The sequence below is a fragment of the Ambystoma mexicanum genome, chromosome 9, assembly GCF_040938575.1.
Source record: "Ambystoma mexicanum isolate Mex_15411 chromosome 9, UKY_AmexF1_1, whole genome shotgun sequence".
NCBI lineage: Eukaryota > Metazoa > Chordata > Amphibia > Caudata > Ambystomatidae > Ambystoma > Ambystoma mexicanum.
The window spans coordinates 782680846-782708296 of NC_090931.1; the positions used below are offsets into that span (position 1 = coordinate 782680846).

Consider the following 27451-nt stretch of genomic DNA (forward strand, 5'->3'; position numbering starts at 1 on the left):
TAAATGTGTTAAAGCAAATCAATCCAGCTTTATCCCAGGATGCTCTACCTCATATGGGTTGAGACGTATGTTTGGTTTGCTGTCAGCTTTGCCTGGTGATGATAGTATGGTGGCTGCACTGCTGGATGCAGAAAAGGCTTTTGATTTGGTAGAGTGACCCTGTTTGCTTGCAGTACTGAGAATGGGACTGGGGAGGGGTTCATTTATCTGGTCTCCCTGTTGTAGGCCCTACCAACTGCCAAGATTAGGGTGGTCAACTTACATCGCCTATTCCCTTGGTGTCCCCTCTTGCCCCTACTGTTTACCCTGGCAATAGATCCGCTGGCGAAACTCGTTAGAGATAAGCACATGCATAGGGTAGTGCAGTATTATAGTCATAAACTAGTGGTATCTTTGTATGCCGATGACATGGTGCTTTATGTGAAAGACCCAGAGTCTAACCTGTTACCGATTATGCTAGAGTTGATGGATTTTGGGAAGTAATCTGGGTTGAAAATGAATCCTATAAAATCTGTGCTCAATGACCACACGAGACCGGATTGGCTGAACTTTCAGTGGCACATGGATTATGCTCGATACTTGGATATAGGTATAGCCTGATCCTTGGAAATCTTGTATCAGCATAATTATGGCAGGGTTTTGGAGCAGACAGGGGTGGAGGTTGAGAGCTGAATGAGGTTACCCCTCACCCTTTACTGACGGATATCAATGGTTAAGATGGTCCTGCTGCCTCAGTTTTTTAATCAGTTTTTGAATGTGCCGCTGGTATTGCCAAAGTCCTATTTTGGGGAGGTGCGGAAGGTTGTGACTCGCTTTATTTGGGCAGGGAAACAATCTTGCATGAAGTGAGAGACGCTGATTGTACCATTGGATGGGGTGGCGGGGCTGGCACTGCCGGACTTCGAGGCGAACTATGAGGTGGCACCGGCGGCCTTTTTGGCCTATTGGTATGAATGGAGCATGGATAGAAGACATGAGGAAATTGAGAGGGCCTTGGCAGCCCCGTTCCTCTTTCAGGCTGTTATATTGATAGCCCCAAACAACCCGTCTAGACCCCAGAATATGCTGGAGCTGACTTGCAAATCCTGGGTGCATATTGAACGGAAGGGGAGGGCGGACCTTCTTTACTCTCACAGCCTGCCGGTTTTATACATTCCCGATATACCGCTGTCCAGCGTGCGCTGCTTTTGTGTGATATATTGGTAAACGTTCACATTTCCTGCTGAAATCTTCCTGACGCCCCTATTTACAAACCCAGAAGGACCCTTTATTTTATTGGAACATTGGTTGGGGCATTTTAGTTTCACATCACAGTCCTATTGCTGTTTGAACTGGTTCTGTACCAGGTTGCACCCCTTCTGAAGAGTATAGCCTGCGCTCGGTCTGTGCTACTGTAAAAGGCAAAGGAGGGATACCATTCGGTTGTGTCTGTTTCACCTTTATGATTGGGATCACTTCTGGATTAGTAGTAGTGTGAGTCGGGATAGGAACTTTAGTCACTACTCATCCCTGTACACCTGCACAGCAGTAGCCATTTCATCACAGGGCACCCAATTGATATAACAAACACAACACACTGCTTTGACATAGAATTGTGTTGTGTTGGTGTGCGTGTCTACACATAGGACATTCCCACTACTTGCACCACTGCCTCTACCTGTAATTTACACTGAACATGGCCCACATAATTTAGTTACTCCTCAGGGTCTATGCAAGTGTGTGTCTCCAGCCCTGTTTCACTCAGATACACCCTACAAAGCCCCCAGCCTGCGGCTGTAAAGCAAGTTCATGCATCCATTCAGATACATAAAACATGGCCTTTAGATATATAGCATGCATATAGGATACTGTTTATTTCTAAACCTATATTATCATTGAGGCTCCCGGGTGGCATGATAATTAAGCACAATGCAGGTGTGTGACTGGTTATTATATTCAACATCGCCAGAACCGATACTTGACATTGTTTGATGATGATGCACCTGTTAAATGTATGTAGATATTAAAAAGAAAAAATAGCCTTCCTGTTTCATGCCATTCCTAATTCAATGAAATGGTTTCCAATAATAGTATCCCAGAAAGTGAACTAACAGTGTAGAATATTGCATCACTGCCTTGTAAATCATAAGAACTTATCATTCAGTTTGTCTATTATATGGTTTAGTATGGCATGGAAACGGTAACTTTTAAAACATAAAAAATGCAAATGATTTATTTGACAAACATACACATGTTGTTGGAAAGCAGTACGTTGAATTCTTTTGATGCCTACAGTGGAACATATAGTAGAAACCCTAGACAGTGTGTTTGGTGCATTTTCGCCAGTAAGTAGGGTATAAGTCAAGACATGTTTTCGCCACTTAATAGCATAAGGTATTAAATAACTCCTGCACTGTAGCATAGCAAAGAAGGTGGGTGCTGCGGGAAAAAGGCAGTCCACATCCTGGCAAAAGATAGGGCTTGTGTAGTTAAGTGGAAAAAATCATTTACTTCAGTAGGAGTAAGAGTTAAAGCATCTCTTGTATTTAGAATGCAATTAAGAAGGGAAACCACCAATGTTCAAATTAGGGTTTGTGCACAATTTAAGTCAAAGTAGGCTTTTCATTAAACACCGCATTGCATTATGTGGTAGGGTTTACACTTGGAATGTGGTCGGTTGAAACGTTGGTCTAAAACCACTTCTGAACTGATCCTAACAATTGCTGTTGAAAATGAGCATTGTATTAAGGATCCAGTTTTTGTATCCAACTCAAGGATTCTTGCCTTTCCATAAGTGCATACAAAAATGTGGGGATTCTTGGGAATAACTGCTACTTTTTTTTTTATTCAACTCATGTACTTCGAAAATGCTATGCATTCTCATTTGTGTACTGGTAATTAAACGGCATGTTCTGTGAGCTAGCCAACACATGTTTCGTGTATCCTGCACTTTCTCAAGGCTATCCGATTATTAATGAAACATGTTGTATAGCACACCCATGTATGTCGAGATATCAGTGAAGTGACAATAAATGTGTAACTGAGTGATAGAAAAACATGGGTAGAAGAAAGGGGCAAGGAACCACAGAATACTATAAGCAATACACAAAAAAGTGAGTGTTGTTTACTATGTTCACACACATATCACTGATTTCCTGGTTAAGCTGGTAAAAGCAACCATTAGTATGTTTCTTATTGATTGGCAGATATTGATAGATTGGATGCGTGTTACAAACAGAGCTCCTATTTTTGAACAGCTTCTCCGTGAGCTTCTATTATCCTGATAACAGCAGTGATTCATGCAAATTAACATGTAAGTGGGAGCTGTTGCCATTGTCACCATAATTCATGTGTTATTATCACTGATGAATGGTTTATCAAACGCTTCCACAAATATATCTGGGCATGTGTTGGGGTAGATCAATTGTATTCAAATAGAAGAGAGAAATGTACAATACACACATCATATTAACATTAAGAATGGATGCAATATTGTTATAATGTTGAAGTCTGCTTGTATCTAGGATGGTTAATGGAGGGTTGTTAATGGCTACTTTTACTGTTATTTTGTGTCTAATGAGATACATTTTAAATGTGCATACATGTAGCAACATAGAATCATATGAATATAATATGGAAAAACATTGGGCAACTTAGCCCGATCAGATTAAAAAACATAACATTTGTCACATGCAGGAGTATTGAACATACAAGGTTGGCAGGGTGACAGCTGAAACCACATGGGAATGGCTATTTGGGACCCAGGGATGGGCCAAGGTTTTTCGACTCAGAAACCGTTAAGCAATGGCCGGAGAAGCGTCAGCCACCTTGTACTGTCAATCTGGTGGGGTGGGGGAGTGGGCAGGTAGTGGCTAAATTTGTAACAGAGTGACTGTGAACAGACATGACCACGGGCCTATGATATATATACGATTATAATGGGAACAGCGGACACATGAAGTGAATTGAAATGGTCATGCACAACGGAAAGGCGAGAGAATGCCAAAAATAAATATCTAGAGTGTCAACTACGTGGAGAAATTAGTTAGTGCCCAGTTAAAGGAAACTTTTGTTAAACTCTCTAGCGTCATAAAAAAGGTGTCCCTGTATATATACTATATCTGTTCTGTGGTTGAGGAGAGACTCAGGTTAGTTCCATTCCAAGGAGTTGGCTAGCTTCCCTCCCAGCGGACATATACACCACCAAAAGTTCTAAAATAGATACTACATACTACTAAATGTCCTACTGTCTAAAAGGCTGTGTTATTCCTATTAAACATTCATTCATTTCATAGCAATAGTACATGCGCAGTGTGGTTGGGTAATTGTTGAATTACATAGTAACCAAGGAAGAGGACACAGTGAGCCTGATGGGAGGAGATGGAGAACAGGAGGGAGAACATCTAGAAGATCGAATGGAGCTGTTGCAGCCCCAGGGGAGGAAACAGCCCTGCTTACGTGGGCCCACGGGCAAGAGCAAAGCCAGGATGAATAAACAGGAAGCCAACATGAATGCTGCAACCTGAACTTGACAGCCTGACAACCATAGTAAGAGGGAGGAGGCAGCGGGGCAAACGAGAGCCTAACACTGAAATGGGAAAGGAGCCCAAAAGGAGTATGGATGGCATGTAAGGTTCTGGCAGAGGGTTAGAATAGCTGGGGAACGGCACTAAATTTGGTTGGCTGCAGGTTTGAGGGAGAGAAGGGAGATGGGGAGGGGGTGGCGGATTCCGGAGCGGATGGGCAATGCCTCCATGATATGATATGATATGATATGATAGTTTATTTATATAGCGCCTATACACAATGTGTTTCAAAGCGCTTCAAGGAGGGAGGGGACATAGGAAAAATACAGTTACATTCAGCAAAAGTCCTTGAAACAATACAGAATGTGAAAATAACTATCATAATAGGCCTGTCGACATTTCTGATAGTGCAAGTGCATAGAACAAGTAAGGCAAGAGGTGATGGAAAGGAAGGAAAACAGAGCAAGCAGTAACATTACTAAGTCTGACGACATTTTACGCAGTGCAGGTGATAACAAGAGGCGGGGTGGGAGGGGGGCAAGTGGACGGAGGGGGGAAGGAGAACAAGACACGCTACTGATCAAAAAGTCAGTGACAAATTGAAAAGTAGGGGAGGGGGGAGGGGGAGAACAAAAAGGAGGGGGGACAGACAAGCTGCTATCAAGAGTCACGGAACAGATGATAGGAGTAAGTGCTAGGAGGCGGAATTTTAAGAGGGGGGAGAAAAGGAAGGGGGAGTAGGAGGGAAGTTGAAGAGGATGGAAATGAGGAGGGGGGTGGAGCGCAGAGCAAGAGGGGGAGCAAGCAGGGTGAGGGCACACAGATACTCACAGGGGGGCAAACAGAATCTCAGGGGGGCAAACAGACACTCACAGGGGACAGGGGGGCACACAGATACTCACGGGAGGCAGGAGGGGGCACACAGAAACTCACGGGGGGCAGGGGGGCAGGGAGGGCACACAGATACTCACTGGGGGCAGGGGGGGCAGGGGGGCACACAGATACTCACAGGGGGCAGGTGGGGCACACAGATACTCAGGGGGGCAGGGGGGGCACATAGATACTCACGGGGGGCAGGGGGGCACACAGATAGTCACGGGGGGCAGGGGGGCACACAGATACTCACAGGGGTAGGGGGGCAGGAGGGGCACGTAGTTACTCGCGGGGGGGCAGGAGGGGCACATAGTTACTCACGGGGGGCAGGAGGGGCACATAGTTACTCACGGGGGGCAGGGGGGCACACAGATACTCACGGGGGGCAGGGGGGGCACACAGATACACACGGGGGGCAGGGGTGCACACAGATACTCACGGGGGCAGGGGGGGCGCACAGATACTCAAGGGGGCAGGGGGGCACACAGATACTAACAGGGGGGGCGGGGGGGCACACAGATAGTCACGGGGGGCACACAGATACTCACGGGGGCAGGGGGGGCGCACTGATACTCAAGGGGGGCAGGGGGGGCACACAGATACTCACAGGGGGGCAGGGGGGACACACAGATACTCACGGGGGCAGGGGGGGCACACAGATAGTCACGGGGGGCAGGGGGGGCACACAGACACTCAAGCACGGCGGGGCTGGCGATCCGGCATACCGCGGTGAACAGCGGTAGACAGGGCCTTTGTTGTGGGCCTTCCGTAGTGTGGCCGGCTCCCGCCTCCCGGTTGCTGCCTTTGGCTAAAGGGGGCCAAGGCAACCAATGGGAGAGGGAGGCAGGAGCTGGCCCAGAAAAAGAAGCACAAAGACAAATATAGCATCAACAACGTGCAAACGGCCATCTTGGAAAGGCCTTCTGGCAGCAGGCACGAATAGGGCATAGCACATATGAATCCCAAGTGGGATGTGCCCTGAGCGCAACAAGCAGATGGAAGAAGCAGTGTGCACGCACGGCTGAAAAGTGCATTTCCAGTCATTTTAGACGGTCGCTCACAGCATCAGCAATAAATGTCAAAGTGTCTTTTTCCTTACCCCCAGCCATGCGCAGGGGGGGCATACATTGGCCTTGGTTGGATACACCATGAGAGAGTTGTACATTGTTGAATGGTTTGTTGTTTGGGTTAAAAGGTTTAGTAAAATGCACCCCAGAATTCAAGCGGAAACGGTAATGGGGAGGTGGGCCAAAGGACTAGGCTTACTGCTCAATAGAAGGGCCTTCATAGTGGGCTCAGTATGGCCAACTTAGTGCAGAAGACACTGATACTGCTGATGTGTATGTGGAACGTTAGGGGCCTTAATTTGTCTATGAAATGCAACACAATACTGTGAAGACTAGGGACACTAGGATGGGATGTGGGGATCCTCCAAGATACTCACTTATTACCCAAAGATGAAAAGAGACTTAAAAACAGGGAGTTCCCATGGGGGTATTTCAGTAGTGCTGTGGTCAAGAGGAGGGGATAGCGATACTGTTTAGAAGGGGAATCCCATTTACTCTGGGGGTGATCACTTGCGGGGCTCGTTGGACGGATACCTGTTAACAATAATGGGGCTATATGGCCTGAACAATAATCAAGACCAATTCTACCGAGACCTGGTACCTGTAATCTTGGGGATTAGGGAGGGGGCCCTGATCAAAGAGGGGATTTCAACTGTGTGGTCAATCCACAATGGGACAAGACATCTCCAGCCTCTCAAACAGATCTCACAAATGTTAGGGCAATCACAAGCATGTTGAAAGAACTGGATATGATAGAAGCCTGGCGGTTCTATCACGGTGAAGAGTGCAATTACACCTTTTACTCTTCGGTACACAGGTCTTTCTCGAGAATGGATATGATTTTGATAGCAACAAACCTGGTGAGCCACACCTCGGCCATAGAGATAGAAACCATGCAGCACACGGATCACGCCCCTGTGACACTCACTTTACAGGGACTTACTGCACCGCCTATGGAGCTGGCCCCATGTCAACAAAACAGCACAATTTTGCGAGGCCCAGTGCTAAAATGGGAAATCGGTGAGATAATCGAGAATTATTTTAGAGAGAACGATAGGGGGGAAATGTATATGGGTCCGATTTGGGTTGTGGGAAAAGCAGTATTCTAGAGAGAGTTCATAGAGAAAATGGCAACCTTGAACGGAGGCCCAGGTGAGAGAGGCGTTAGAGGTGGAACTCCGAGGGAGGGAAAGGGAACACAAACAGAGGAACACTTTGCGCTCACTTAGGGCTCTTCAGGTGATAAGGGCTAAATTAGAAGCGCTTCAGGTGGGTGCAGCGGCGCAATCCCTTTTACATGTCAAGCAATACTACTACACCAGGAGGGATGAAGCGAATAACATTCTAGTAGCAAAGTTGAAGTCCACGCAAACACGCCATAGGATCAGAGCCCTGCAGAATCAGGAGGGAAAGCGGTTCTGGGAGGAACAAACTAAGGCCGAATAATTGAATCACATTTTATGGAATTTCAGAGGGAGGATGGGGCTAACAAAGGTGCAATCAGGTCCTTTCTCGACACTATCCGGTTACCCAGAATCTCAGAAGAGGAAAAGGCTGAGTTAGAGAGACCAATTACAGCCCTCGCGGTGGATGCGGTTATTAGAAATCTTCCGAATAACAAGGCCCCAGGTTTGGATGGGTTCCCCAATGCCTTTTATAAAAGCTTTCGGGCTAGCTTGTCCCCCAACTGGTGAATATGTTAAAATCGTTTGGGAAAAGTGGAAAGGTATCGGGTACGATGGGGGAATCCAGGAGCAACACTTATTTTGAAACCAGGGAAAGACCCGACAGAATGGCCTTCATATAGGCCTAGTGAAGATTTCTAGGAAAATACTGGCGAATAGGCAAGCAGAAATCCTACCCAAGCTGATTGACGAAGACCAGATGGGGTTTATACAGTGCAGATCTACATGTGATAATATCAGACGGACGTTGAACTTAATAGAAGTGGGGGGGCGTACTAAGCAGAAAGTGGTGGTCTTGTCCCTAGATGTGAATAAAGCTTTCAATAGTGTGGCTTGGGCCTACTTACGGGGGGGGGGTGCGAGGGGACTTTGGTTTCGGAAAACAATATTGCAGATGGGTGTTTGCTAGCTAACAGGATTCACACAAACCTGATTCATATTAAGAGGACACCCTTGTCCCCAGTATGTTTGTTTGCTTGTTTATTTGTTTCTTTATTTATTTGTAGGGCGCCCAAACCCTTAGGTAGCTGGGCGCACATCATGACAGGAATACTTATAGCTTGGTTACATTTTGCTTAGATCAGGTATATACAAATACATATATAAATACAATTTGAGAAGATACAGGTATATACAGTGCATGGATTAAGTACAGTTATTTACATAGTTACTGAGAGATGGAATAGGTAAGGGTGAGATCTGTGGCGGAAGGTCTAGTGATCGTTGTGGCGTAGCCAGGTGCGGGTGTTGCGCCTGAAACTGTCATAAGATTGCTCCCTTCTTAGCTCGACTGGTAAAGCATTCCAGTTCTAAGCTGCTTTTACAGGGAAACTATTACCTCCTGTTTTTTGTAAACCGAATTTTGGTATTTGGAGAAAGTGGGAGTTGGCTGTTCTAGTTGGTCGTGTAGAGGATTTTCTGGTTATTCTTTCCTTCAGGTATGGGGGTGCTGCATTGTTTAGGCATTTGAACGTTAGCGTGACCATTTTGAATAGGATCCGATCTGTGATTTTTATCCAGTTCGGATTTCTTCATGCGTTGGATATGTGCTCTCTGGCAGGGAGGTTCAGAGCCGTTCTGAGTGCGTTATTTTGCAATGATTAAAGTACTATTTACCCCAGCCATGGAACCCTTAGCTCACCTAATAAGGGAAGATCAGTGCCTACAGGGAATCCATGTAGGTGCTCAACAACACAAAATCCGACTATATGCTGACGATATAATTTTATACTTAACAGATGTGTCTCATTTAGTTCCCCAGGCATTAGAGGTTATTGATCACTTCAGGTCTCTCTCTGGGGTCTCAATCAAATATGGAAATTGGTGGGCATGAATAGTGGGGGACCAAATCAGGGATTGCAAAACATTATCCCCTTCCTGCATCTAAGGTGGGCAACAGACAAAATAAAATACCTAGGACACCCTGACCAGATGGGGGGAAAAAAAGCAAACTTCCCTGGCTTATTTAGGGAATGTGAGGAGGACATGAGAAAATGGGAGCACCAGCAAATCTCTTTGCTAGGGAGGATGTCAGCAGTTAAGATGTTGCTTATTCCCAAACTGTTATATATGTTTCATGCTCTCCCGGTCAAGATCCTGGCAAAACCCATTTCCAACGGCAGGGGAAGATTTTAAAGTTCATTTGGGGAGGGAAGAGGCCCAGGGTAGCGAGAAAGGTGCTGCTGTGGTCACTGTGTCAGGGAGGCCAGGGGATACCCTTGCTCAAAAGATATCTTCTGGCGGCACAGATTGGCTCTATATGCGACTGAAGGGAGGGAAGCAGCAAGTAGTGGGTGGAGTTGGAACAGGAGGCTACAAGGTTCCCATTGATCAACACCCATTTCCTCACACCCAGGTCCCGGGAGAATAGAGGGAAATTGTTAAGCATGACTAAAGCATCCTTTGGGTATTGGGACCAGGGAATGTGAACACTGGGAATCCCGGTGGGTATAGGCCCCCAATCTCTGATACTAGAGAACCCTGACTTCTCACCATGGATGACAAACAGACCCTTTCCAAAGTGGGAAACTGTGTGGAAACTCTGCCTGGCCCACATGTATGTGGATTCGACCCCTTTGACCTTTGAAGAGTGTAAAACCAGGTTTTTAGTGGACAAGGGGGAACAGTTTAAGTATAGTCAAATCCTTCATTGGGCCTCAAATGTGCAAGTGAGAAGTAAGGGAACGTGAGACCCCAAGGGGATAGAGTTGACTCTGGTAGAGGGCCCTGGCTCAAAGCGCATAACTACGTTTTATAGGCTGCTCAACACAGTGAATGAAGCTGAGACCATACCCTATATGGCAAAGTGGTAGTCCGAATTGGGAATAGATATTCAGCCAGAATCAGGGTGACATATGTGGGAAAGGGCTCACAAAGCATTGGGATGTACAGCTATGAAGGAATGTGGGTACAAAATTCTGTGTAGATGGTACATGTCCCCCAGTCGTCTACATGAGATTAACCATGGGTACTCAGATAGATGTTGGAGGGGATGTGGGCAGAAAGGAACACTGGGTCGTTTGTGGTGGTCGTGCCCCGATCTCAATTGTACTGGAAGGAGATTCTCTCGCACATCAGAGAACTCACCGGAATTAACCTTCCTTTGGACCTTAAAGTAGTAGTTCTGGGGACTCGGCCGAAGAAGTGGGATACATTCTGTGCAGTCCATCGACACGGGTGGTAACGCAACTCTTAATAGCGGCCAGACGAACCGTGGCCATATCTTGGAAACAGGCAGAAGGCCTGATAGTTGCACAGTGGTGGGTCATAGTCTGGACATTAGTTATGTTGGAAAAGATCACTGTAATCCTCACTGAGTCATACCAGAACGTTTATGTCGCTTGGCTCCCCATCCTGCAATGCCTGGGTTCTAAGGAACATTGTACCCACAAACCGCAGATTTTTCGGCACTACAAACTGTTATGATGATATAGCGATGTACTGTCCGCATTGTCACTGGTGGCACTTCTTTTCAGTTTTATTTCAATTGTTCACAGATTAAATAGTTGATTTGTAGTTTGATTGTTGAACCAGCCATATGCTCTAATTTGTGATTAAAAGTGCAAAATGATAAAGTGTGGATGAAAAAAAGATACATGTTTACTTCTTCCGATCAGGCAGTTCAAATAGTGGTTTCTTTCTGTGGTACTACATGCACTACTGGTCTAAGCATATCCACGGAGCTGTGAGGGTGAAAGCAGGAGCGCAAGATTCTACATGGTTTTTTTCACCATTTTTGTTGGGAGTATTTTTACTCCCTATTTTTATTTTTGGGGGGTATTTGCCAATTTTTAGGGAGTAAAAGTGTCTGATGCGCCTCTTATCTGTAGGGCTGCAGACCCCTTTGAAAGCTGAGCTGCGTCAACAATCTCTGTTTTTTCATTCGTGAAAATAAAGCTATATCTGAAACACGGTGTCCACATATGAACATACTAATTTTGCCAAAGAACACATTTTTCTTATATCCTAATCTAGTGTCCATTTTCTTCTTGGATCTTGGTCTTGAAAATAATACATGCAGCTGTTTATGTAGTAGAGACATCGATTTGGCAATTTCAGAGTTCTGGCAGGCATTGGCTCATTGTCCACCTCCCATTAGTAGCATGTCAAAAATCAATACTGCGAACATGAATGGATTGCGCTGCCGCGTGCCGCTACCGGCAGCCCTTATATCCTGCGCGAAAAGACCCGCCGCGCATCTGCAAATGTGGACGGGTATGAATAATGCAATTCGTTCTGAATTGCAAATGAAGAAGCTCCTGCATTGATGAGGCTGTCAAAAAGCAACACACGCATTATGTGCCTTGGCCCCCACAATGTAAAACTGCGCATTCGAAGGGGGCTTCCCAGTTCTCGTCTAAAGCATGAACGAGTGGGGTTCAACCCCATTCATTCATGTACTAAGTAGGCATAATGAGAAGATCTCAAGCTCAAGAAAGTGTACACACTATCGTAAATAGGGGTTGTGAGACCAGATGGGATGGAATTCAGCTGAACACTGCGAGCCAGAGCCATCTGGATGCAACAAGACACATCTGCATCTATGGTAGCACAAATATGTGTAAAGCAATGCAGCTGTGTGAGGAGTAATACAATGCTATATGTTGGAATGCAACGATGCACTGTACAGCACAAATATGTGTGTAACAAAGCACATTTCTTTACAGAAATACTTTTGTGTGTGTATGTGTGTGGGTATATGACCACTGTGCATTTGTGCAGTATTATGTGTGTGTCATGACAAACGTTTGTATTATATTATAATAACAGACTCAAACAACTGTGAGGTTTATAATTACACCTTTTTTTGTATTCTTGCAAGGAACTTGGGGTTGGCCACCCTACGTTACCTAGGGGAATTCAGACGTGGACCCCTTTTCTCATTGTGCTCAGAGAGGCACAGCTCCACCTCACTGATGAGGCCCAACAAGGCTAAAACACATGTCTGGGGTTGCTGTTGGTACTCTTGTTCAAAGGAGGTTTGCCTGGCATTTCGGTGCCGGACTGCCCTTGTGGGCGGGACAAAGACTGATATGCAAATGAATATTCCTCCTTTGTGAAAAGTACAGTGAGCAAAAAGCAATGACTGCGGACTCTCAAAGTGGGAAAAAAAACACAGAACAGGTTATCATGCCATGTTCTTTCTAGAGAGGGACGCCTGCTACCTTTTCTGTGATAATGATACTTGCATGCAAAGGAAAAGATGCATCTGTGGACGAAAACTCAACTGTTTGCACAACACCACAATTGTGTGTACAGTAACATAATGGCATATACAGTGATATATAAGTGTGTGCTTGGAATAATACAAATGTGCGCACAGAAACACAAATGTATTCAGTAACACAATTCTGTGCACAGTAAACAAATATGTGCACAACTGCAGGAATTGCCACCCACCCAGGGGCACAATACGCTGCACTGCAGACAGTGCTCAAGGTAAGACATATCTGTTTACAGTAACACAAAAGAGCACCACGTTGTATGTTCTGGGCCAGCACATTAATACACTGCAATGATAATTGCTAAAGAGCATTAAAGGCACGAGAACAAAACAGGAGCATAATCACCCTGTTTTTCTGGGACAGTGACACAAGGGGCCACTGAGAAATCTTCCACCTCCCCAGTTCACACAAAGGTGGAAGTGTTGTCAGAGGCCCACTGTGTGATTACCTGACCATATGGAAATACATGGCAAATGGGGGGAGCGCCTGGGAATTTGCCTAGAACACTTGGAATTTGATGTATCATTTTTTGTATGTTATTGTTCAAAGCACAGACCTAGATCGAGAGCACCAGATCGCTGTACAGGGTGTTGGTAGCCAGCATTTGGGTTAGCATCTTCGAACAGTAGCACAATACTACGCTTTGTGGTCTGTGCATCGGTATGTGTCCATTGGGATTAGTCCTTGGTCAGGTGCTGTTGAAAAAGCCACGTTTTGAGAGATTTGTTAAATTAGAGAATGTGGACGCATTGTAAAGTTCCAGAGGGTGGGTGTGTGACATGAGAAGGATTGTTTGTGGGTCCTCTCTGTGCAGACGAATTGTGATTTGAGCCGGTTGGACGATCTGCTGTGTGAGGAGCGCATGCCACCATGGAGTTTAGATGCCTGGCGTGCTACTCGTGTCTGCTTTGTAGATGATACATTCAGTCTTGGACAGTATCCTGGCCATATCTAGAATATATGATATAAAGTAATCTATAAAGTAATCTCAAAATGGGAGCCGCTGCTTTTCAGTTTGGTAAACTTTACCATGTATAAAATGCCAAAGCATGACTGCTTCTAAACTTGGCGCCAAGTGAGTCCATCTCACCAGCATTACATGTCCATTTCCTACATAGGCTAACTATTGCCCTCCAGTCACCTTTAAAGCCATGTGTATCACTGATCAAGCTGTGCACAGAAATATCCCATAATTCCTCCAAGCTAAAATCTCTAAATACATCGCAAACAGAAACTCAAATCCTTAGTTGCAGATTATCTGGACATTCAGCATACTGGATCACACTGCCTTGGAGGATCTTCATTCTATTTACAAGCCCTGGCAATAAGCGTTTATGTCACTGTCAACATCCGCTCTCTGGAAGAATACAGCACCTTTACGGAGAACCTGAAGACCTCGCTAGTCCACCTCCTGCAACTCACATAATCCTATTTACTAAAACAAGACTGTCCACCTTCAATGACACTTAACCCACAATCCATCGCTCGTTAATCTGCTCCAGATCAACCATCACTCTGTGACAGTACTTGCGTAGACTACTATGGCCTGCTGATCCACTGACTAGATCTCTCGCAAATCCGGCTAGACGATGGAGTAAGCCAGAAACCACACACCAGCCCTGCAAATGCAGACTCATACCACTTCTGCACCAGAAACACGAGAAAGAATACTGTAAAAAAAAAAGAATGTTCTACCTACTCTGCTTCGGCAGTGTACCATGACTTCTCCATTGCCAGTATTGCCCTTTTGTCTGCACCTTCGCTGGCATACCACCTAACCTTCTAGTTCCCACCATTAAGTGATTCACACTGGATTATCCCAGCTGTGGCTATTACAATTTATCCTGCCAACTAATTGGCTGCAAAAAGCTAGTAGACACACATTCAGAGCATCTGCTGTTAGTTCTGTTACAGTCAAGTACTGCTTACCAGCACCACCACATGGGCTGGACAGTCCGAGTGCTCTTAGCCTAGTACCCTTTGGGCAGGTCACAGGGACAGTCAGAGTGCTGTTTACGGATGTATACGTTTTGGCCGTCGCACAATTTTTCACAGCCGAATTCACCATTGTCATTGTCAATTGACCATTGTCAATTCGGCCGCAAAGCCAATTTTGCTGCGGCCAAAACCGTGCTAATTAAAAAACCCCCACCCCTGTACTCCCTCACACCCCCTACTTACCTTTTTGCCATCTGTGCATTTTGCAACCCTGCAGCGTCGGATCCGTCCCTCCTACGCGGTGTCGAATCCGACGCCTCAGGGTCTGCTTTTCCTTACTTTTTTTGGTCCCCTGCCTCCAGACCTCTGGAAGCGGGGGACACCCCTGCTACCCTCAAAAGCACCCCTGCTCCCATGTTTGGTAGTGAGTACCCAAATTGGTTGTTTCAAAACGACCAAATGGTACTGGCCAAATTCGACCAGTTACACCATACAGTCAATTTGAAAACGACCAATTTGGGTAATACCCTGTTTTTACCTAGCACCCCCAGCAGGGCTGCTATCCAGAACAGATCAAGTACTCTTAGCATAGCACCCTATAGGCTGGCATCAGGGACAGTGTGAATGATGTTTACGTAGCACCACCAATGGGCTGTTATAAGACCCAGTCAGAGTGCTGTTTACCTAGTACCAACACCAGGCCTGGTATTTGAGACAGTCGAGGGTGCGGTTTACCTATCACCCCAGGCATGGGGGAAACAGTACATAAGAGGCAAGGGTAACGCTGAATACCAAGTAGGGCCTGTGCGTCAAGAGAAGGTAGGAAATGTGCAGATCGGATAGGCTAGCAAATGGCATGCAAGTGCAAATCTGGAGACTATGAAGGTCCTGTGCATCACAAGAATACTGAAAATGAATGACGGATCCCATGTGGCCAAAACATAGGTCGTATTGTAGTTTCTGGAATCTGCTTCTGAAGTACACAAATACAATTTTGACACTCATCCTAGAAATGGTACCAAATTGTACAAAAAGCTGATAATTTTCGGTACAAATCAGTCACGTCTACATTACCCCAGAAAGGCGCCCTCTTCCTATCTATCTATCTATCTATCTATCTATCTATCTATCTATCTATCTATCTATCTATCTATCTATCTATGTTCTTTTATTGTGCCACTAACCCAAAGGCCTCAGGGCGTGCACAAAAGAGAAAGAAAGAGAAAGAACATATGAACAGTTAAACAAACAACAGAATAGAGAAATGGAAGAGCATATAGACATAGTAGACCAGGATAGAACAGCCAACAGAGCCTGCACAAAATATTAGTGGATGTTATAGGAGGCAAAGTGAGAGAGATTGTTGCGGCAGTCTAGAGAGATTAGCCTTGGTTTGCATCAAAGAGGTACAGTTTTAACTGTTTTTTAAAGACAGCTAGTGAGTTACTTTCAGCCAGATATACAGGAATGGAATTCCACAAGGCAGGAGCCCACAGATTGAAACTAGCACCCCCAATTTTCTTCAATGAAGACAGGGGTTGGATCAGAGAGACGCCACAATTGGATCGTAATGTACGACCAATGGGCTTATTTTTTATCCTAGCTGTAAGATAGGATGGGGCATCCCCCCGCAGACATTTAAATACAATGAACAGGCCCTTATACTGCAGCCGCTTTTTAACAGGTAGCCAGTGCAGGCTCCACCTGGGCTCAGAGATATGCATGTTACGCTTGAGTCCAAACACTGCACACACAGCACTGTTCTGAACCACCTGCAAAGATTTAAAATTGGCCTGCGATGTGCCAATAAAGAGACTATTACAATAGTCTAACTTACAGTTCACAATCGACGCTGCAATTAGGGCAAGATTTTCTTTCGACAAATAGGACCTTATTTTCCAAAGAAGCTGAATATAGAAATGGCAAGAAGATTTCAAATAACTGATCTGCCGATTGAAAGACAGTTGGGGATCAAAAAAGACTGAGTGTTTTAACACTTTTTGAGACTTGGATGGTATTTTGACCTATCAGGAAATTCTCATATTTTTCATCCAGTCTCTTTAGTCGTTGTGGGGTACCTAAGATGAGCAGTTCAGTTTTGGCATTATTGAGAGCCAATGAGTTTGTGGCCATCCAGTTCTGGATTTCCGTAAAGATATGGTTAATACGCTCATGATCTTGGTAATAGTCACCAGTTAACTTAAAAACTATCTGCGTATCGTCAGCATAATTGGCAAAATATATGCCTATATCTGCCAGAAGTGCGCAGAGAAGACGAGAATAAATATTAAAAAGTAATGGTGACAGGCAAGATCCCTGAGGGACACCACATAAGAGAGTAGAGGCGATGGCAAAAGCATTATTTTTTGTTACTCTCATGCTACGTGGTCCCAAGGCCTTCCCTTTTGTAGTGCAAAGAGCTGTTGAAGGGCAGGGTAGCTCCTTTCTGGCTCCAGGAAAGCCCCAGTGGGGAATGTTCACACCTCCACCTCACACAATAAGCCCTGACACCCCCCCCCCCCATATCTAAAATGTCCTAGCTAATGCATAGCTGCTTTTACAGGGTACTGTCACTTCGAAAAGGCAGCATTATTGGACTCCAACCCCTTTTCCTCCACTGTCACCACATCGCTTTTCACCTTCCAGCAGCCGGATCACCCTCCTTAGGACGAAGGATAATGCGCCCAGATGTGTGGGGCTTTTCAAGGAATGTGCCACAGCCTTGTATTATTCTGCTCCTCATAGCATCATAAAGAACCCCCTGTGGGGTTTCGGGATGATTCGAAAAGTGAAGTTATAGAGCTTCCTCAGCATCAGGTGAGTGGGAGAGGGAAAGTTTTGCTTTGGCCTCAGGCTTTGTGGTCTGTGTGAGAAGAGCCCAAGGATTGTGGATGACAATGGCGTAGACTTCTGGGAGAAGCAACCAGGCATTCGGGCCCATGTCACAATCGCCCGACGGGAGCCTTTCATTGCCCTGACAGGCAAAAGTCCCGGCTGGCTACTGAGAAAGTTAAAGTGAGGTTTGAGACAGTTCTCAGCCTGCCAGCCAACATACTAAGGAAGGTGACATCATTGCCTGGGGTTTTCATGTCTCAGGCAGCTCTTTCTCTGAACCAAAATGTAATACCCCCATAACTCTTAGTACTTCTTTCATGGTAATGATTTGCGTCTCGAGACACGGCCGTCTTCCCGCCTTATCTGCCAATTCAGACATCTTTGTGGCACAATGTACCTAATGTATAACAATGCATCTATTTGATGAAGAGAGAGAGAGAGAGAGAGAGAGAGAGAGAGAGAGAGAGAGACAGAACGATAGAGAGAGGGAGGGAGAGAGAGAGAGAGAGAGAGAGAGAGAGAGAGAGAAAGAGGGGGCAGGGGTGAGTGGAAGAAGGTTAAAGGGCAGAGGGGAAGAGGGGGAGGGCCATGGAGAGGGAGAGAGAGGGACAGGGACAGGATTTGACAATAGCAAAGTGAGATAGTAGAATGATAGATGTATGCAGAGGTCAGTGATAGGGCCACAGGAGGGACACCATCTTATTAGGCCCATTTCATGGCTTGCTTTGACTTATAATGCTTCGTTATGCACTAAACATGGGCGACAGCCTTTCTCTGCAGGTCCCATTAGATGTATGTGCATAGCGTGCACTGTGCATGGTCACAGGGATGGGCTGTTTGTAAACAACCATGCAGTTAACATGGGCAAAATTCTGAGAGTCATGCAACAAACCTGAGCGGCAATCCGTCTATGCAGATCATGTTAACTGTATGTGAGTGGTTGTGCTTTTCATATATTACATAGATACATATGCCAGAGAGAGTCAAAATATGTGGTATCCCTTAGCTGATGGATGCCGGTCATGTTTCAATCTTCTAAATCAGGGGTTTTCAACTTGTGGCTCTCCATATGTTTTGGACCACAAATGCCACAATCCCGTAAATGTTTAGGGCGCCTGGTGGGGTCCTGATATACCCAGGTGGGTACATGTATGAATATCAAAATATGAGGATGAGAGATCCTACAAACAGCTGTGTGGTTCTGAACATGTATATTTATTTCAAAACAAGGTTTTTTTAAGATGAATTCTCAATTATTTTACAAAATTTTCGATAAGCACGAAAGTAAAAACACACAGGTGTAATTATTTACAGTGGAAATACAGGTGAGTATCAACCTCTGTAATGTCGAGGTAAAAAATCCACAAAAGGGCACAGTCACACATGACAGTAGGGCAGACCTACAGTCGAACAAAGTGCACCCTGGACGGAAAATGGTCCCGGGGGTGATTAACACAAAAGTGTACACAACACTATCTACAGAACATGGTCATGGGAGTTGTAGTCCAAACAATCTGGACAGCTGCAGGTTGCAGATCCATGGGGGCTCTGTGCTGTGCCACAAATATAGTTGTAATGATTGTATGAAATGGAAAATTATATTAGAGAAAGGAACATTGGTAAATTATTAACAGATTTTCTAATTTGTTTGGGTTTAAAATGCTATATTCTTTATATCAGACACTGGCTCATCCTCCAACGTGGTTTCATTTTACAGTTATGCTTATTAAAATGTGAATGTTAATCGGCTACAGGGAGAAAGTTGGAGTTAGTTGGCTTTCGTGCAATATGGTAATCAGTTAAGAACATTGGAAAGCATCATAGGACAGTGAGAAGCTCCTCTATTTTACCTTGAAGCCAGTAGTGGATGCAATAGCCATACCTGGAGATAAGCATCTGCTAGGAATTGTAGGACCGCTCAATCTAGTTCCTGCATTGCACTGCTTCAATGGTTAGGTTGGGTCCTGGAATGTAAAAACAAAATGAAGAGTTGGCTATCTGAACTTTAATAAATGAAGGCAGCTGCATACACAATGCCACTTATGTTTACATTGATGCAATGAAGAGAGTGATTTTAATGTTTTTCTTCTCGTGTGTATGTTTTGGGTATATACACATTTCTCGCAATAACCATTGGTTGATTGGCCTCTGAATAGATATGGAAGTACGCTCCCCAAAGTGAATTAGAAATGCATCTCCATACACAGGTACAAGGGCGAGTGCATGTCCAATACGTGATAACACCCCCACAAACCTTTACAAATGAGGCTCACCAATCAGATGCTCCCGACTCGTGAAGGGGACATGACCCACCACTCACCCAGAATCTGAAGACAGAAACAATGTGGTTTGGCTGTGAACAACCAGCATTCCGGGAAACGAGGAACCACATGGGCCAGTGTGGGAACCATTCCAGAATTAGGGGGGCCCCATTGCAAGGACGCTGATTTAAAAATGTCAGCCAAAGATTGTATACTTTCATCCCACAGAGCCACAGGCTGATCAAGTACCCCTATTAACAATCAGTTAGGCACACCAGGGCTGGCGGCAGGGCGATGGAGACCTGTGCAGAAGCCTGAGCAATAGGTCGCTGCAGGTGCATACAATCAATCTCTTAGCAAGCTCAATTGCCATGGGCTTGGCAGGGAGAGGAGCGAAGAGCAGGGAGAGAAATTAGCACAAGGTTGCCGAGGTCAAGAGAAGAAAGGAGGAGAGTGAGAGCTAGAAGGAGAATGGTTTAATCAGGCAAACAGAGGCATTGGAGAAGGGAAAGATCAGGATGAGTTAGGAAGTCAAATATGTGGAGTGGGCAAAGGTAAAGAAGTGAGGGAAAGAAAGTATAAACAGGAGGAGTATGCAGAAAATCATTGAGAGACAGTGAGAGCCAGGGAACCCCCTATTTGGCCAAGCAGCGAGGACCAAGGAGTGGATGGGGAAGCTGGAGGTGGAAGTTGGGGCAAGTAGGCCCTGAGCTGGAGAAGTGTGAGTGGATCATTGCTAAAATAAATGTGAAGCCTTACTACCAAGGCCAACAAGCTGGGGGGACCCAACTCTAAATGGGCCTGTGCCAGAGTGAGGCTAGATGGTAGCCCAGATAGGACCTGCTAGAACTGGCAATTCCACTAATGATACTAAAATGTATTTACCGGCCTGGTGGAGAAGAGAAGATGGTTCTGGACGACATTACATTTGGTAAAGGGCTAGAATAACTACATCCTGAAAATCCAACCAATCCATACAGACGGGGAAAAAACCACTGGTCATGTGACCATCAGGTGCACATTCATCGCATCAGGGAGTTCCAGGTTTGGTGAGATGCCACAGGAACTGTGTGGGACTTAGTGTTGTGATCTTTTATCTATGACCATTGCTTGTACTTACTCTTGGGCAATGACTATACTGAAGACTGTACATCTGGGACCGCAATGGGGGCAGACTTTGCACCGGGTTTGGCAAATTTGTACGTTGCAGATCTCAGATACAGAAGGAACTGCTCTTTGTTAAGTGATTATGATAAACAATCAAGTAAACTGGCTGACAAACATCTGTGTCGAGGTTACCCTAAGCAGGTTATAAAACAAGTCAAATATGGAGCAAGAAATATCCCTATAGAAATAACCTTGGAGCAACACTGGAAAAGAACTGAGAGTAGCAACACCATCACGGCAGTTTCAGTTTTTCACCTCTAGTAAACCAAATCAAGAAGGAAGTACTGAAATGATGGCCGATACCGAATGCAGGGCAATCCAATTTGGAAACCCCCAGATTTGCGATGAAGAGTAGATGCGATCTGTGCGACTCTTTGATACATACATATAAAGAGCCAAATGATCGGGTACCCAACACATTGTGGAATCAGCCTGCACCGGTAGGACATGCACCATGTGGACAATCTAGCATCTGCCCAAATACAACAAGGTCTACCTTGATTGACATCAGGTGGAAAATCCAGTTGAACCAAAACACCTTCACAAACCTCAATAGCAGTAATGTAATATATCTTATTACCTGTCTTTGCTAGTTGAAATACGTGGGCATGACATCTCGCCCAATCAAAATTAGGTTGGGCGAACACCGGTCCTGCATTAGGACCAAAAAAGTAATCGCTCCAATGGTGGAGCATTTCATCTTGAAAAAACATGTCTCAATAGACTTCACATGGACGATCTTGGAACAAATCATGGTACCTCAGAGAGGTGGCAGCCTACACACATTATTGTTCAAAAGAGAACAATTATGGATTTTTCATCTGAAGACAGACAAAATTGGCCTGAATGAGTACACCAGTTGGCAGACTTTGGCCACAATTTGAGTTCACTGCTCAACACAGTGTCCTGGAAAAAAACTCCTCCTTGTGTTCTTTTGTTGTTCTGTCTTGGTATACAGTTTCGGTTACCAAGGGGTTGCTTCTGATAGACACTGACAAACTGGGTGCAGCAATGCCATAGATGACATACTAGAACAGCTGTATAAAACTAAGAATAGTCATTAAAAAACATCATCCAAAGCTATTTTGGCTTCGATTCAGCTTAGCCATAGTTTCATGTTTCAAAACTTTCAAAACACTCAAAGTCCCATAAAGCCTAGTGGCTGGGAGGTTTAAATAATCACCTAAACGTCAGGAAACTAGCTCAGTGAACACTCTGTGAGTAGATTGAACAGAGTAGAGCATTAACAACTACTCTGACTTTGTCTCGACATCCCTGTAGAAATTATATGGATTCAGGGTTTTGAAATCCACAATTGGGCAGATTGCAGGAGACGCGGCGAAAATTCACAGAATATGTGCCCAAATGTCATGGACAACAAACTGATGGGTTATGGTACATTAAAGATGTGGACTCATCAGCCCTAGGTATTGTCATACACTTCCCCTACAATTCCCCACACCACTTGACATAAGCGGGCAGAGAGACCACTCATTGAAAGATTGCCAAAATATGTTTCACGTTGTCCCTCTATTACAAGCCTTCACAAACCACGAGTCGTGCATGCACAGAAATGCGCAATGACGACTGCAGAAGTTTAAAACAGAACAATATCAATATTGTAGAAGCAAAGTGGTGAAGAGCTGACAAATGAGAGAAGCCAGTTCGTAGGAACAGAAAACAGGATCTAGCTACGCCATGCTTGTGAAAAGCTCACACAAAGGTATAATAAGTAGAGGCCGTGATGTTAGGGGTTTTGTAATAAAAAATAAAAAAACGGAAAACGAGTGGTTTGACTAGGTTATCAGCACTCTATGCAAATGCACTGCTATGTAGTCTTTGTAAATATATTGATTTATTCCGAATAGCCCACCATTCTCCGACCTGAAAGAGATACGTTTGTACCCTTCTCAGGTCTCAATGGGAGGACAAGGAAACCTTGACCGTTGGCATAGAAAACACAGTCCTTTGACTCTAAACTGCTTGGCAAGACACGCAAATGGGGTAAGGAGCATATTCACATCCCAGAGGGACGTCTAAGTTATACATAGACAAGACAGAGGATAATGAACAATTGTTATTTATTGTCCTGTTCCCACTCCCTCTCTCCCCTCTCTTCCTGTTCTCTTATGCATAGGTGCGGTGAGGAGCCGATGCAGTTACGCTCCATTTTGTTGTTTTTGTTGCAGTACTGTCGTGCTGTGGCCCTGGAGAAAGTTGTTTAACCACCACACAACTGAAACCGGTAGGGCCTGATAGACCTATTAATAATTAAGGACCACTGACAGGGTCCCAAAGTCTACGCAAGCAGATACCCCAATATTTGCGTAAAAGAGAGAAACACGTGAGTTGCACCAATATATGGAGAATCACAATTTGGGGTGCTATTAGGGTGTCTCTACTAACATGTAGAGTTTGTTTCAGTTTGTTATTTTGAATTTGTAAATTGCCAATTCAGGGAAAAAGAATAAATGTATCAGATTTCACCTGTAAGGCGCTTAGCACAGAATTGTGCCTTTAGTACAAACATTTGTGTCTAGACACTCATTGGGCAAGTTTCTGACCTATCCCCTAACCCTAGAGAAGCGGCACACCAGCGTTGTCTAGGGTGACACACTACACTGGGGAGTAGAAAGATTGGTTGGAGGGCAAGTATGTGATAGTTACGAAAATGAATCGCTAACCGAAGAGTATTTTGTGGGAAAATAATATACTAAAGACTGACCCGCACTTATTATTTGTCCTACCCACACAGCAGACATGTCCTACTTAGGTTTCTTTTCACTTTTACTCCTAACAAGTATACGCACAAAATGCCTGTTTGGCCACCGATCCGTTGCATCTCGATTGGCCTGCTGATGCTCCACTCGTAAAGGTACATGCAGATAACATTTGGTGATAGACACAAATTACACATCACCCATGAGGAGGCATAACGTGGGGTTCACTGGGTGAGGCAGAGGCTAAGGCCAAGTGAGGACCTTGAAGCTGGGGCATGGTACAATCCTGTCATTTAGGGAAAGCATTTGGACAAAGAAGATCTTAAGCACTTTCCTAAAATGCAAGTGGTTTTCCAGGTTCTCAGGATCTCCCGTAGATGTGTCCATACCTTCAGGCCATATGAGATATGATTTTACCTTTTACTCTAGTTTTGCTAATTCTAGGTGTGCACAGGAGTCTTGCTCCAGCCAATCTGAGTGGCCTATTGTTTTATTTTTTGTATTTAAGGCATTATGGTTTCATTGCAAAACCTTTAGCACCACTCAGACAGTGAAATAGATCACATGACAATCAAAAACTATATCACACACCATAAAACAACATTAATACAATACAGTTTAAGATATTAAAATGAATGTTAAAATAAACATAAACGCACCAACATGAGAGGAATTCCCATATTCATTTGATGTCTAAAATGTTAATGACCTCTTTCTAAACATAAAAGGCAGCTGCTGTAATAACCAGTGATTCTCCTGCATGTATGGACCGCCAAAATTGGTCTGTTAAAAAACCCGCTGGATGGAAAACAAACTCTCCGTGACCTAGTTCATATTTTCCTTGGAGGGTAGTACATCTTGTGAGGATATGACGGCTAGTTTCCACCACAAGACCACAAAGGCGGCATTGCCTTTCTTCATCTGCTATGCCACTCCATGCACCTATATATTGAAATGTAGGCAAAATATGACATCTTCCGTGAAGACCCTCAGCGTCTACCTCGACTCTTTGCTGACCATGTCCCGCCAGGTCAACCACATTGTCTCCTCATCGGGCTATGCTATCAAGCTCATCAACGCCAGCAAACCCTTCCTGACTACCGCGAACCGACTTGAAGTGGCCCGGGCATTTGTAGGGTCGAAACTAGACTACTGTAACTCCTTGCTTTGCAGCACCTTCAAAAAGAACCTGCACAAACTACAAACAACCCAAAACAATGCCCTCAGGGCGGCACCCGACATTGGTAAGCAGGACCACACATCAGAGGACAGAAAAGCTGCCCACCGGATCCCACTCAAGGACAAAATCAACTTTAAGATTCTGTCCCTCACCCACCGATGTCTTTTGAATGATGCCCCACGCTATCTAGTGGATAAACTCAAAAAATACGCCCCAGGAAGGCCTACAAGATCCACCTACATACATTCCCTACTCATGCCCAGGTTCTAGCGGTACAGAGCCGGTGGCTCTAGCTTCCCGGTCCGCGCACCGACACTGTGGAAACCCCCCACCTGAGAAATGAACCCTCTTACAACGCCTTCAGAAAGCAGCTCAAGACTTTTCTATTCAACTGACATTCTCCCCCCCCTTTTTTTTTTACCACTGCACCACTACTATTACACTGAAACTACCGCCTAGATGCCCATGGGCTATCTATGCGTGCTGCTATAAATGTACAAATAAATTAATAAATGAGTTGTGAAGCGTCTTAAATCTATTGTAAACGGCTTAAGCAGATAGGAACACAGCAAACCAGGCGAGAATCCCTGCTTAGTATATCATATGCATGTCTCCTTCTCTGAAGTAACGTATGGATGTCTCGCTCTCTCTCCCATACTGTGGTCTTGAGTTTCAACATCTGAGGAAATATAGGAAGCAAAGACGCATCTGGAAAATCAAGACCAATGGCTTCACAGCGAGAAATAGTGGGAGTGTCCTGTTGGGAGTTGCCCTCTTCATCATGGTGGATACGCACTTTGACCCGATGTCACAGATGCCTCAAAGGACAGTGGAAAGTTCTTTAAGAACTTTTTTTTTTAATTGATATACAGATTTTTGCACACCTTTACCAAAACACCCCAAACAAGAATAAAACGAGGTCTCACATCGGAAGTCAGTGAGGAGATTTAAGAGAGGCTGTGACGTGGTCCCGCTTCCCAAGACGTATCACTACGCCGGCTGCGTCATCCCGCACCAGCTGTCATTGCACCAGCGCGTTCACTGTACACAATGTCGCAGTCACCGTCCTGGCTGACCACCAGGGCCTTTACAGTACACTTTGACATCTAATCACCAAACCTACAGGAAGCTGCCATTTTGTTATTGATGCCCTCATAGACAGGCCTTTCCTGTTGATTAGTACAGCAACTGCATTTGCATTTTAGGCCTGAAAGGCAAGGATGACGCCCTTTGAGTTTAGTGCATGCATCCTTGACTTGAGCTCAGGATTCGCAGGAAGCTTAACGAAGCACCATTCCAGACTGAGATACATACAAGTATTCAGACGCCCCTGGCCATGTTTACCGCGACAATACTGTAAACATGAGACCCTTTAAAATGCTTACCCGTGCTTGATCACATTGAGGGCCGCTAAACACATGCATCCGTCACGCATAGAACCCTTCATGTGAACTCATCGGCCTTGTTTTTGGTCATTTCTAGGCACGAGAATATAATAACCCTAAAATTAATGTTGCAATGCATCCCCAACTACACCGCAACCAGAAATGCAACCACTGGTCCCCAAAGTAGTGACGAAAGACATAGCGCTTAGAAGCTCACTCTCAAGATAGCGCCTCAGACAGACCAGGCCCGCTCATGACCTAGCCCCGCCCCTCACCTTCCGGGCGTCAAACTCACACAGGGAGTAGGGTCAGAATACTGCACACCATGCACAACCAATACAGGCTTTGCTGAGCTGAATAGTCACACAGAAAAAGCAAGCCCAACAATTAATTCTTAGTTGCATGCACTGTGGTACTCTCCCAAATCACACAACCAGTTCCCAACTTCCATCTCAAGTGTACTAAAATATAATATGAATGTGTGTTCATTATCAGTGACTTACAACAGTCTCAACTGAGAGATAAACGTTTGAGTCTCCCTTACTTCTTGTGATTTCCAAGCCGCACATATTTGTCTGCAGCAGGTGCCCTAACCAAAGAAGCTACCTTTGTAGCGTGTAATAGAATGTGGATTGCATGATAGCATCATGTTCACAGATCCCTATGTTTGTCAGTCACAACTGAATACATGTGTCTTTGGTCACAGCACAGGCTTGCCTTAGAGCTCCCCTGCTGCCAGTGTGAGCGGGGTAATTGCACTGTGTGAGGAAAGATGGCGCATAGTCCTGTAGATGGCCGCATATGAAAGCCCATGCATGTGTGACGGGCGTACAATGGACGCATTATCTGTATTCGCTCTTCGCTGTCCTTAGATTTGTTTCTTACAACAAACATCTGAATATTTGCGTTAAGGGAGGCGGCAATAGCTGGAAACCGCTGACTCGTGATGCAGCGGCTGGTCCTGCAGACCCGAGTCCCCAATCCCTCACCCCTTCCCCTCTCCCCAAACCCTCAGCCAAGCAGGAGCTAATTGGACGACGTGGAGTGTCTGAAAATGGATGGTTATTACCACCCATAATATTTCTATTTGCTGAAGAAATGAAGTTGACGC

At 45.0% G+C, this 27451-nt stretch overlaps 1 protein-coding gene across 8 annotated transcripts in view; it reads right to left on the reverse strand.

Annotated features, from left to right (window-relative positions):
* HECW2 (HECT, C2 and WW domain containing E3 ubiquitin protein ligase 2) overlaps positions 1 to 27451 on the reverse strand; it is a 1520428-nt gene that overhangs the window by 955511 nt on the left and 537466 nt on the right. For 5 of the 8 annotated variants that reach the window (XM_069615714.1, XM_069615718.1, XM_069615711.1 and 2 more), the window contains one exon: positions 19510 to 19591. The exons of 2 other annotated variants lie outside the window; for them this stretch is intronic. The gene's annotated coding sequence lies outside the window, so the exon portion shown is untranslated. Of the gene's footprint in view, positions 1 to 19477; positions 19592 to 27451 lie in introns of all 8 variants that reach the window. One more of the 8 variants, XM_069615713.1, reaches the window with a different exon arrangement.